Genomic DNA, 14395 nt, shown 5'->3' with positions numbered 1-14395 from the left:
CAAAAGGGTTAGACTTCAGGGTGGCTCAGATGGTAAAGTATCTGCCTGCAACGCAGGAGACGTGGGTCTGATCCCTGGGTCAGGAAGATCCCCTGAAGAAGGGAATGGCAACCTACTCCAGTATTCTTGCCTGGAGAATCCATGGACAGAGGAGCCTGACAGGCTATAGTCCATGTCCCAAAGAGCTGGACATGACTGAGCAACTAACATTTCCACTTTCAGGGATGTCCTCTGGAACTCCATATCCTCTGAAAAGGAGTCTGCCTGGGAGAAGTCCAGAGCCGTGCCTTCTAAAGTGCCATTTTTGCTGTCTGTGTCTAAGAGCTGTACTGCTCACCCTTTTTACTAGACTTCTAGGAACTAATTATATTTAAAAAACAACAAAAATGCAGACAAGTAACCTTTTCAATCCAACCCCGCTACAAAAACTTTCAAGGATAATACTGGTTGCAAATTTAGATTAGCATATCTCAAAATATGGCCCATTGATCATCAGCATCCGAATAACTGAGGATACCTATAAAAAATGTAGAATCGCTCCCCAGATTTAATGAACCCAAATCCAGAGCATGAAAACCCAGAATTTATATATTTTAAAAAAGCACTTCAGGAGATGTTGATATGCTCAGTTAAAGGATGACTGCGGTAGATCCTCTGCTCAAACCAAATGAGGCTGACTCAGAAAGGAGTTGATTTACCCAAAATGGAACTATCATTTATTCAGGACAAAAGTGCTGCTGAACTATGAACATCTATCTGCCTGTGTGTGTGTCTGGTATATACAAATAGACACCATCTTTCAGTAGTACAACCAAGCCGTTCTGGGCTGATTCTACCATCTGGTGGTTGAAACAAGGAGTAGTCTGTTGAAATATCTTTTCCTGAAACTTTTTCCTGGTATAAGAGTAGAGTCTAGAAATGTATATGCTCAAAAAAGCTGAATAATTTTGATGTACATTCAAGGGTAAGGACCACCCTTTACACAATATTTCAATTTTTTCTTTTGGTTTTGTTTGACATTTTTGGGGGGGTCAATCACAGGATAAAGAACCTGATAAAAGCTATTGACTCTTGTCTTGAAAAGTACACATATATTCTTGAGTGTACCTTTTTCAGGCCCACCGTCTTCTAATTTTATAAAAACTATAGGAATATCTTCACAATACTAAAAGCAAAGACAAAAACTTTAAATTGTGAAGTGCTAACAATGCACTCATATCATGGAAAAGAGAAAGTATTATTTTTCTAGGTGAAATTAGACATAGTTTCTAATGGCAATGAATGTGCCTCAAAGTACTTCTGAGATTTCACAAGGAAAGAAAAGGCACCAGGACTCTCTGGAATTGTATGCAAAGGGATCCTTTCTGGGGAATCTTTGAATTCCTCAGAGAAGGAGCTCAGCAGGATCATGATACAATGATGGTTTTAGTCAATGCATCCTACCCAGGCATTCAGACCTTCCTGTCAGGTTTTAAAGTTCCTTAGTCTTAAGTTTGAGTAGAGAGTCAAATATTATCAGACATTTAAGGAAAGCATTTAAGAGAAACCATAAAAAAGGCAACAAGAAGTTAAGACTATTTGGGGAGAAAAAAACTTAAAAAAAAAAAAAAAGCATTACTCATTGCTTCTGAAGACACTGCATCCATGTAAAAAGAAAACGTGATATTCTAAAAAGGGGTCTTAGACTTAAATTTCTCTGACCTGAAAGATATGAACTTTGATATTGAAAAAGCCTATCAAGTGTCGAAGACAATGGTTTAAAAGTAAACCTATATCATGGTATATCACAGTGAAATTTCAGGACACTGGGAATAAAGAAAAGACAAAGTATCCAGCCCAAACCAACAAATTTTACATAGAAGATTAAGAATCGGAACAGTATTAGACAACAGATTAGTGCCTTCAAAATTCTGAGAAAAAAATTTCTAACCAATATTTTAAAAAATTATAATTATCTTAAAAAATTTTTATACCCATACAAACTATCAAGTAAATGTGAGGCTAAAGTATGAGTTAAAAGCTTCAAGGACTTAAAATCTGGGGTCAATCATGAGAACCAGAATCAGATAAATCTTTTCTATAGTTTATCTCGCATCTTTTTCTCCCCCCCAGAAAGGTAAGTGATATGTCCACCAAAATGAAGTACACCAAGAAAGACATGCTTTTATTTTTGATCCAGGAAAAAGGAAGTCTAATGCAGAAGTGAGGCAAAAGGAATCCCTAGGATAACAAAGAAGGTTCCCATGATGACAGCTATGCAGGAGGCCTCCACCTATGCATGATGCCACCTCTTTGAAGTAGACCAGGAGGCCAGAGGAAAGATTGTTTTTTTTTCCAAGAAGGTGAAATCAGGGACTTTCTGGGTGGTCTAGTGGCTAAGATTCCACGCTCCCAATGCAGGGGGCCTGGGTTTGATCCCTGATCAGGGAACTAGCTCCCCTGTGCCACAACTAAAAGTCTGCATGCTGCAACTAAAGATCCCACCCTCACAACAAAGATCCCATGTGCCACAACTAAGACCCAGTGCAGCCAAATAAATAACTAAGTAAATGAATAAAAGGAATAAGCTGTCAAACCATGCAAAGACAAAGATGAATTTTTAAAACAAAGGTAAAATTAATAGTACACCTAAACTGAAAGAAGAGAACTAACACATAACAGGAGATTTGCACTGTATTAGAGGAGAGTTTGCACTGTATGAGAGTCCCCTGGATAGCAAGGAGATCAAACTAATCAATCCTAAGGGAAATCAACCCTGAATATTCACTGGAAGGAATGATGCTAAAGCTGAAGCTCCAATACTTTGGCCACCTGATGCGAAGAGCCAACTCACTGGAAAAGACCTCGATGCTGGGAAAGGCTGAAGGCAAAAGGAGAAGGGGGCAGGAGAGGTTGAGATAGATAGCATCACTGACTCAATGGACATGAACTTGAGCAAACTCTGGGAGATAGTGGAGGACAGGGAAGCCTGGCGTGCTGCAGTTCATGGGGTAGCAAAGAGTCAGATATGACTTAGCAACTGAACAACAAGAGGAGAGTTAAACTTAAGAGAACACACCAATAAAATGAAAAAAACTAAGACAATTATTTGAATAAATGTATGCAGGTGAAATAATCACAAGACACTGTTCTGTACAATTGAAAGGCAATAAAAAGGAATGAAGTACTGATACATGAATGAACCTCAAAAACATTAAGCTGAGTCAAAGCCAAATACAAAAGACAACATATTACATGATTCCATTTATACGAAGAGTCCAGAATAGGCAAGTCCAGAGAGACAAAGTAGACTAGTGGCTGCCTATGACTAGGGAAGAGGGGAGGAGAAAGACAATGGCTGAAACTAGACACGAGGTTTCTTTTTGGGGTGACAGAAATATTCTAAAATTAGATTGTGGCTATTGTCACACAACTCTGTAAATACACTAAAAGCTATTGAATTTTATACTTAAAATGGAAGAACTTTATGATATGTAAGTTAGGCCTCAATAAATCTGCTTAAAATATTAATAACTAGAGCCAGAAAAACAAACAAATCCTTCCCAAAACATTATTTTCCAAACTTCCCTGATAAGACTACCTTGGAAACTTGTTAAAAATAAGATTTTCAAGGCCTTTGGTTTCCACTCTGGAGGAGAGGCCTCCAAGGAAACTCAGGAGCTTTAAAACACACACACACAAAATATACCTTTTGAAAGAGTGGATCCTTTCCAAATCTTTAAGTAGGATCCTGGTTTCTTTCCAAATGATTGAATCTGTACCAATAATTCTTTCTGGTTAAACAGTATCTCATGGTATCACACATTTGAAAGGCTCCATTAAAGAGATGAAGCATGTACTAAAAATATGCAGGCCAAAGAGAGGTCTTAAGAACTGCTAAGCAGTTTAATATTAGGCTGTTGGGGTGCTGGGGTTGGAGGAGTGACATGGAAGTATCTTAAGTGCCTACTGCTAAGTCAAAGCAGTCAATGTGAAAAAGCTAAATACTGTATAATTCCAACTATATAACATTTTGGAAAAGGCAAAATTGTAGTGACAGTAAGTAGATCAGTGGTTGTCAGAGGTTAAAAGGGAGAGAGAGAAGAATGAATAGGTGGGGCACAGGAGACTCGTAGTGAATTATTCTGTATGACACAGTAATGGCAGTTACAAGTCATTGTAACTAGTACATTTGTAAAAACCCACAGGATGTACAACACAAAGAGTGCATCCTAATGTAAAAACAGACTTTAGTTTATATGTCAATATTAGCTTATGTATGACACTAACACAAGATGTTCATGGGGGTAACTGTGGGAAGGTGCTGAGGGGGTTTATCTCTGCACTTTCTGCTCAATTTTTCTGTAAACCTAAGACTGTTTCCCAAAATAAAGTCTATCAATTAAAAAAAAATGAGATGGTCTGTGATATTTGTCTATGACCATATTTGTCTATAATGTCAGAATCGCTTGAGCAAATTTTGAGAAATTTGAGCAAAAATTGTCTGTTTTAAGACGTTTAGCCTCTTGTTCTTTAAAAAATAAAACACAGTAAAGTACACAGATTTTAAGTGTACAGACAAATAAATCTTTACTTATGTATATGCCCATGTAACTACCATCTGGATCAAGATATAGAATGTTTCCAGCACCCCGGGAGGCCCCCTTGTGTCCTCTCTTATCTGGGTGATTACCCTACATTTCATTAAAGGTCGCCACTACTCTACATCTAACATCACAGAATACTTTGCCTGTTCTCAGACTTAAACAAAGAAACGTATGGCATATACTCATTTGTGTCTGGCTCCTTAACACAAGAGAAGACTCTACACATGGACATCACCAGATGGTCAACACCAAAATCAGACTGATTATATTCTTTGCAGCCAAAGATGAAGAAGCTCTATACAGTCAGCAAAAACAAGACTGGGAGCTGACTGTGGCTCAGATCATGAAATCCTTCTTGCCAAATTCAGACTTAAATTGAAGAAAGTAGGGAAAACCACTAGACCATTCAGGGATGACCTAAATCAAACTCCTTATGATTATACAGTGGGAGTGAGAAATAGATTTAAGGGACTAGATCTGATAGACAGAGTGCCTGATGAACTATGAACGGAGGTTCCTGACATTGTACAGGAGACAGATATCAAGACCATCCCCATGGAAAAGAAATGCAAAAAAGTAAAATGGCTGTCTGGGGAGGCCTTACAAATAGCTGTGAAAAGAAGAGACGTGAAAAGCAAAGGAGAAAAGGAAAGATATAAGCATCTGAATACAGAGTTCCAAAGAATAGCAAGAAGAGATAAGAAAGCCTTCCTCAGTGATCAATGCAAAGAAATAGAGGAAAACAACAGAATGGGAAAGACTAGAGATCTCTTCAAGAAAATTAGAGATACCAAGGGAACATTTCATGCAAAGATGGGCTCAATAAAGGACAGAAATATATGGACCTAACATAAGCAGAAGATATTAAGAAGATGTGGCAAGAATACACAGAACTGTACAAAAAAGATCTTCATGACCCAGATAATCACGATGGTGTGATCACTCACACTCACCTAGAGCCAGAAATCTTGGAATGTGAAGTCAAGTGGGCCTTAGAAAGCATCACTACGAACAAAGCTAGTGGAGGTGATGGAATTCCAGTTGAGCTATTTCAAATCCTGAAAGATGATGCTGTGAAAGTGCTGCACTCAATATGCCAGCACATTTGGAAAACTTAGCAGTGGCCACAGGACTGGAAAAGGTCAGTTTTCATTCCAATCCCAAAGAAAGGCAATGCCAAAGAATGCTCAAACTACCGCACAATTGCACTCATTTCACACGCTAGTAAAATAATGCTCAAAATTCTCCAAGCCATGCTTCAGCAATACGTGAAGAGTGAACTTCTAGATGTTCAAGCTGGTTTTAGAAAAGGCAGAGGAACCAGAGATCAAATTGCCAACATCCGCTGGATCATTGAAAAAGCAAGAGAGTTCCAAAAAAACATCTATTTCTGCTTTACTGACTATGCCAAAGCCTTTGACTGTGTGGATCACAATGAAATGTGGAAAATTCTGAAAGAGATGGGAATACCAGACCACCTGACTTACCTCTCGAAGAACCTATATGCAGGTCAGGAAACAACAGTTAGAACTGGACATGGAACAACGGACTGGTTCCAAATAGGAAAAGGAGTATGTCAAGGCTGTATATCGTCACCCTGCTTATTTAACTTCTATGCAGAGTACATCATGAGAAACGCTGGGCTGGAAGAAGCACAAGCTGGAATCAAGATTGCCGGGAGAAATATCAATAATCTCAGATATGCAGATGACACCACCCTTATGACAGATAGTGAAGAGGAACTCAAAAGCCTCTTGATGAAAGTGAAAGTGGAGAGTGAAAAAGTTGGCTTAAAGCTCAACATTCAGAAAACGAAGATCATGGCATCTGGTCCCATCACTTCATGGGAAATAGACGGGGAAACAGTGGAAACAGTGTCAGACTTTTTTTGGGGGCTCCAAAATCACTGCAGATGGTGATTGCTGCCATGAAGTTAAAAGACGCTTACTCCTTGGAAGGAAAGTTATGACCACCCTAGATAGTATATTCAAAAGCAGAGACATTACTTTGGCAACAAAGGTCAGTCTAGTCAAGGCTATGGTTTTTCCAGTGGTCATGTATGGATGTGAGAGCCGGACTGTGAAGAAAGCTGAGCACCGAAGAATTGATGCTTTTGAACTGTGGTGTTGGAGAAGACTCTTGAGAGTCCCTTGGACTGCAAGGAGATCCAATCAGTCCATTCTAAAGGAGATCTGGGAGTTCTTTGGAAGGACTGATGCTAAAGCTGAAACTTCAATACTTCGGCCACCTCATGCGAAGAGTTGACTCATTGGAAAAGACTCTGATGCTGGGAGGGATTGCGGGCAGGAGGAGAAGGGGACAACAGAGGATGAGATGGCTGGATGGCATCACTGACTTGATGGACATGAGTTTGGGTGAACTCCGGAAGTTGGTGATGGACAGGGAGGCCTGGCATGCTGCAATTCATGGGGTCGCAAAGAGTTGGACATGACTGAGTGACTGAACTGAACTGAACCTGTTACTCAACATTATGTTTGTGAGATTCATCCATGTTGGCATGTATAGCAATTGTTCACTCTTTTTCAGTGGCATGTAGTATTCTACTACGTGAATTTAACTATGTCAGAATTTAACTATCCATTCTACTATTAATGGCTTTGTGGCTGTCTCCAGCCTACTGCATATAAAGCTGCTAGGAACATTCTTAAATATGATTTTTAGTGAATATAAGCACTCACTTCTCTTGAATACACCCAGCAGTATAACTGCTGTGTCACTGTATTATTAAGTTGGGTCACTGTATTATTAAGCTCTAATAAACTGCCAAATCATTTCCCAAAGTATTATAACATAAGCTCTTTAAATTTTTCAAGAATACTTTTGCCTTACCTTCTGCCAGATGATTGTCAAAGCAAATTAATGGTCCTTTAACTGATCAGCCTGATTAAATTCATTCTAGGCTCTTATTAGAAAATACAACATTGAATTTTCAGCTGTTCAGTCATATTAGCAGAGACTTCTGATTCTTGTAATCACATGGTAATGTGGTAATTCTTGTAAACTGATGGCATAAGTATAAATCAGTAAAAGTATTTCTGAAAATGGTTTGGTATATTTTCTAAAGTTGAAAACCTATACACCTTACACCTAAAATAACCATAGATTACAGTTTGCTTGGGACAAACTATTTTCATTCTCAAAAGTGCCCTGGTTTGAACCATAAATAGTAAGTCACTCAAGCAATTCCATTCCTAAGTATATGAACAACAAAAGTAAGTACAATATACTGAAAAAACATTTATAATGGGATTTCATAGCAATTTTATTCATAATTAACCCCAAATAGAAATAACAATAGAATGAGTAAATAAGTTATGGTATATTCATATAATTGATACAATAATGAAAATGAACTCTTACTGCTACATGGAACAACATGTGAAGCACAAAATAATTCATTCTGTATGATTCCATTAGTATAAGGTTAAACACCGGGCAGTAAGTGGAAGAATGACAAAGAAACCTTTGAAATGCTGGCAAGGTTCTAGTTCTTGACTTTGATGGAAGATTAAATAAGCATATTTATTTTTGTAATAATTCATCAAGCTGGACCACTTAGGATTCATGAATTTTTCTGTATATAACTGATACTTTAAGAATAAAATGTCTATTATTAAATAAAAATCCAAGAAATAATATCTATGGAAGGTTGCTAGAAAGACATGCAATTGCCATTCATTCTTTTTTTTTTTCTTTCTTCTGCTAGTATTTCTAAACTCTACCTTTGGCTCTAACCAGACAATCACTAGTTATATATCTGGACTCCACTATTTTAGTCCATTATAACAGTGCTCTTACTTAGCCTAACAATTTCCTATTCAGTGTATTTTCCAGTACCATATGTGAATCCATAAAAGAAATCAAAGTTAAAAAGCAGGAAAAGGAATAACTGATTTGGTTTTGTCTTACTAGACAACATTAATCTTTAATATATTATATTCCATGCTTTATGCTGGCCATTTATGCAGCCCACTTTGATACTCTAGGCATTTCTGTATGCTAATAATAACTCTGATTCTATTAGATTAGGACTAATTATTTTAACTATTAGATTGACCCATATGATACCACCATATTTGTAAGTGAAAGTTAAGTATTAGCAATTTCCTTTGGTTTAACTGGGCTTCCCTGATAGCTCAGTTGATGAAGAAACCACCTACAATGCAGGAGACCTCAGTTCAATTCCTGGAAGATCCTCTGGAGAAGAGATAGGCTACCACTCCAGTATTCTTGGGCTTCCCTTGTAGCTCAGCTGGTAAAGAATCTGCCTGCAATGCAGGAGACATGGGTTTGATCCCTGGGTTGGAAAGATCCCCTGGAGAGGGGAAAGGCTACCCACTCCAGTATTCAGTCCATGGGTTGCAAAGAGTCAGACATGACTGTGTTGATTTACGTATTTATAAATAATTATATTTAATTAACCTAATTTTTGGTTATTTTTGTATTATATACATTCATGCAAACTGCCTCAAAATCTTTAGGGAACAAGGAGGAGTATAAATCTAAAAACAAACATTTCCCATCATGCATATTAAGTTTTTTAGTTTCAATTATTTGTTTAGTTGTATCCCAAGACTAGGTGATCAATAAAACCTCTCAAATATGCTTCCAAATTTATCTGTAACTTGACCATTTGATAATAAAGTAGTTACATTCACCAGAACAAAATTCCCAAATAATCCAATAATAATAAAGACAAAAAAATAAAAATTGCTTCATTTAAAAAAATATTTTCTTTGTTTTCTAATATTATTTTGATATTAAGTTTAAAATATTAGCATTTTATAAACCATTTTTATAACTTTTATAGCATTTTAAATAAATCAGCAGGCATAAATACTTTAATACTGCAGTGAGTCACACATACATATATGCATATTTGCACTTTTATTATTATTGGCCATGCTGCACGACATGAGGGATCTTAGCTTCCTGACCAGGGATCGAACATGTGTCCCTTGCAGAGGAAGGATAGATAGTCTTTACCACTGGACAGCCAGGGAAGTCCCTGAGTTTTTATTTATAGATTTTTTTTTTTCCAAATTATATGATTTAACACTGGAATTAAATATTTAAAATCAGTACCGTCTGGGAAAATATGGAATGACTGGTTGCTGTACATACACTTTATCTCTCTGTCAGCCCCTAATGATGAGGATTATTTCTTAATCATTTGTGTATCCTAGAACTGAGCTTTCTGGCTTGACCAGAGTAGGCACATAAGAATGTTGATGAACTACACTAAAACAGCAGGATCCTTGAAAAAATTCTCGGGCATTGATTATCCATCCGGTCCTTTTAAATGCTGAAAGAGAAAACTAGTAAGCATACAGATGGGGCTACTAATATACAAGACCCAAATAATGTACTATTTCTTACCTGATGTGGACTGCTTCATAATGTTATGCATTAAGAGACAGAGTAAAAAAAGTAAAAAGATATAGAATTTATTTAAATAATACTTAAGACATTCTGATATACACATTACAACTTAAAAAAAGTTAACAAAATCTTAAACTCTCATTATCAACAAAGAGATTGGACTTAAGGATTTCTCTGCACATATTAAGCAAGGCTTACCAAACAAAGCATTTAGTAATTAGAAAAGGAAAGTGATAAGTGAAGACATACAACTTATAAAGAATAAAACAAAACGCAGTATAGTTAATAAGAAAACAGGAAACTGTCATGTTCAGTCTGATGAACATAGGTTTTGACAGGAAACAGCAGTGTTTCTAACTGCAAGACAGTAAAAATTCAGACACTAAAAAAAGAGTATTGAAAACTATTACAATTATTTCACATAAAAATTACACTAAAATTTTAAAGCAGGGAGAATCTGCAGGGGTGAATATTCTGCAGCCTCAAAGGACTTCATAATCAACTTGGTCTACTTCATTCACTAAATAACTAAAGGTTAAGACAGAAGTTTCTTTCGTAAAACAGAAAAATGTGATATGTTTTACAGATATACAGCTATTAATATAACTTAATAAGTAACATGGAAATTTGTTCTAAGAAAACTTGTTCATCTGGGCCGCTGACCATGGAGAGGACACAGCATGTTCTCTATGTATTTGCTTTCTTTCTGCACATTATAGAACAGTGGTACCTTGAAAAAGTTAGGGTTAACTTTACAGTTGATTTTAAAGCGACACAACAGGTTAATCTTCTGCCATTTTCAACATGTAGAGGTAACAGAATTAATAATGAACACATAGTGATATGATGCTTTAAAGTTAAAGTTCTGTGTATATTATTTCAAGTTAAAATTTTTTCCCCATGTGTCTGCTTGGAGGTTGAATTGTACAGGCAACTACTACTTTCTGAGATTCAAAAGAATAAGAAGGACTGCACTGAGTATTTTGAAAGACAATCAATCCACAACAAAGTGGAAAAAAGTCATCCACACACCAAAAAAACCCCTAACCAAATGAACTTTGATCACTACTAGACAGGGTTTAAACCATTGAAGTGAGTCATGTGATACCAAGTGAACTGCAAAACAGTTGCAGTAAGTTTCCAAGACTGAGTCATATCAGATTGTAAAAGCTCCTATTTGTACATCTGGGTCTCTATAATCAATCTTTGTAAAACACAGGGCTATAGGTTTTAAAGCTAAATGTAACACTTCTATAAGTGATCTATAATATATAAAAATAACTATACATCATCTTATATGAGCAGATGTAAAGTCCAATAATATAGATCTGTATTTCTAATTTATAAAGGTTTTACTCTTTTTTCCCCCAAAGTTTAATCAGTGATTTTGCTGGATTCCTTACAAAATAATTTTAATAGTTTTCAAAATTTTAAATACATGTAAATGAGAAATGATAGAGTCAGTATATTTATTCTCAATTATCAGCCTTAAAAACGGAATTACACACATGACAAAGATTAAAACTAGTGACAAACACACAAACCAAAAGATTTCCAGTGAATCAGAACCGGAAACCAATAAAAGTGATCAGTCGGAGGTCATGACCTGCTGATCATTGCATTATATAGACAAGAGCCAAAATTGAGACTTACAGTAATTAAAATTCAGATTAAGTTGAAAAATTCAAAAATTTTATTGAAATAATATAAAACAGGCAACACTGACAATGTTTTTGGCACTAATCTATGTATATCTCTTTAAAGCCAGATGAAACACTTAAAATTAAAAATATATAGACAGTCTATGTTAAATGTATAAAATGCAACGGTTAAAACTCATACTGTTAGAAGCAAAGAAAAAATATGTATACACATTAATAAGTGAAAAAGAAGGAAAGTAAAGTTTGGAACTGAAGAAACCTATACTGTGCATTTGTTACGAGAGAAGGATAGAGGGGGGAGAAATAAAAGCCATTTACAAAGAACTGTTAGTTTTTCTCTAGTGCATACTTAGATTTATCCAGTACACTGAGGCAAACAAAATGAAACTGCCATTGCTCTCTTCCTGGCAGCTGACACATCTTGATAAAATTGAAACCATTAACATTATTTAGAAGGTATTCTAATGTCAATGGTGATGAGGTTAGGAATATATGAGGTTCTATGTAAATTTATGACCAATTACAGGAAATAAATCACTTCACACTTGTTTCACTCTGAACTTTTAAAGCTACATCAAAGTACCACGTACATTTCATATGATTTAACCTTTAGCTGGAGCACTGAAAAAAAAATTCAAACCTTCAGCAAAACATCCTCATAAAAACAAGGTATTTTTTTTCTGTCTGGATTGAATTCCTAGGAGGAATTATTCTTCTCTAAAGCTGAATCATAGGTTTTATCAGTCCATCTAATCAACCAAAATTTAAATCATTTATTTGATAAAGGATTTGTGTCTAGACTATATAAAGAATTCTTACAACTAAATTATAAAAAGATAACCCAATTTGAAATGGGCAAAAGGTCTGAGTAGATATGTCTCTAAAGAAGATACAAACGGCTAATAAGCATAGGGAAAGATGCTCAATTGTCATTAACTATAGAGAGAATATAAAAAAAAAAAAACAACAAAATGAGATGACATTTACACTTACTAGGATAGCTATGTCTCTGGCCATACCACCCTGAACACGCCTGATCTCGTCTGATCTCGGAAGCTAAGCAGGGTTGGGCCTGGTTAGAAATTGGATGGGAGGCCACCTGGGAATACCGGGTGCTGTAGGCTTTAAAGGTGAAGGCAATGGCACCCCACTCCAGTATTCTTGCCTGGAAAATCCCATGGACGGAGGAGCCTGGTGGGCTGCAGTCCATGGGGTCGCTAGGAGTCAGACATGACTGAGCGACTTCACTTTGACTTTTCACTTTCATGCATTGGAGGAGGAAATGGCAACCCACTCCAGTGTTCTTGCCTGGAGAATCCCATGGACAGAGGAGCCTGGTGGGCTACCATCTATGGGGTCGCACAGAGTCAGACACGACTGAAGCGACTTAGCAGTAGCAGCAGCAGGATAGCTATTGATCCCCTGCCCGCCCCCGACCCCCCTGCCAAAATAGAGAATAACAAGTACTGCCAAGAATGTGAAGAAACTAGAACCCTCATAAATAGCTGGTGGGAATATACAATGGTACAGCTTCTTTGGAAAACAGTACGGCAGTTCTTCAAATGGTTAAGAGTAGAGTTATCATATAACTCAGCAATATCATTAATAAGTACACATTCAAGACAAATGAAAATGTTCACAAATAAACCTGTATATAGATGCTTGCAGCAGCATTATTTAAAGTAGCCCCAAAGTGAAAACATCCCAAACGTCTATCAACTGATGCACGGATATATAAATTATGGTATACCCATATGAAGGAATATTATTAGGCATTATGAATGAAGAAGTACTGATACATGCTACTACAAGGATGAACTCTGACAAGATTATACCAAGTACAAGAAACCAATCACAGATGACCACATATTGTATAATTCCATTTAAATGAAATATCCAGAACGGAGAAATCAACAGAGACAGAAAGTGTCAACAGATTAGTGTTTGCCTAGAACTAGCAGAAGAGAACCTTGAGGGGATGTGACTAACTTTTGAATGAAAAAAATGTTCTACAGTTTATTGTGATGATGGTTGCACAACTCAGTGAATATACTAAAAACCACTGAATTGTACACTTTAGGTGGGTGAAGTGTATTAGACATGAATTAAAGCTCAATAAAGCTGTTTTATATACATACACACACACACAAAATATTTATATCTATTTACATATATGTCAGATAGCCATTCTGTGGATATATTTTTAACAGAGATATTGGCAGACTGAAAAGAAATAATTTTCTATTTAGGAGGTGAAGAAAACTTAATTGATTAAAAAAAATTCACCAACAACGTTAACCTTCATTTAGTTTTTTCCTCAACATAAAAAGAAATGATGGCTACCTTCTACAGCTTCATTTTAAACAGGCAGAAAATATTCACAATAAAATGTTTATTTCTTTAGACTGAAGTTAAAGGAGATGAATTCATTTATAGTATTTACTTTTTTCAGAAACTAAAACTTCTGATGGAAAAATAATTTTAAAAATATACAATATACATACATAGCCACAAACCCATGCTATTTTATCACTGAACACAAAATAAGCTTTCAAACAGACAGGTCAGTATCCTCTCTTCCTCATTTGGAGGTACTCACAGGCTGCTTAGTTAAGATTGGGTACTTGCAAACCACATGACCTCATGAATGCTATCTTATCATATCACAGGTTCCTCACACTGACCACAACAACTTAAATCAGACAGTCAGGAAAGTAGCACTGAGTCTTTGACACGTACTATTGG

The 14395-nt window shown here is 36.3% G+C and overlaps 1 protein-coding gene and 1 pseudogene across 13 annotated transcripts in view; one reads left to right on the top strand and one right to left on the bottom strand.

Moving 5' to 3' along the window:
* EVI5 (ecotropic viral integration site 5) overlaps positions 1-14395 on the bottom strand; it is a 242191-nt gene that overhangs the window by 2790 nt on the left and 225006 nt on the right. The window lies entirely within an intron of this gene.
* Positions 12656-12774, top strand: LOC112585813 (annotated as a pseudogene).

This window comes from Bubalus bubalis, chromosome 6 (genome assembly GCF_019923935.1).
Source record: "Bubalus bubalis isolate 160015118507 breed Murrah chromosome 6, NDDB_SH_1, whole genome shotgun sequence".
In the NCBI taxonomy this organism is placed as follows: domain Eukaryota; kingdom Metazoa; phylum Chordata; class Mammalia; order Artiodactyla; family Bovidae; genus Bubalus; species Bubalus bubalis.
The sequence above is the reverse complement of the archived record's forward strand: the minus strand, read 5'-3'. Positions and strand labels throughout refer to the sequence as shown.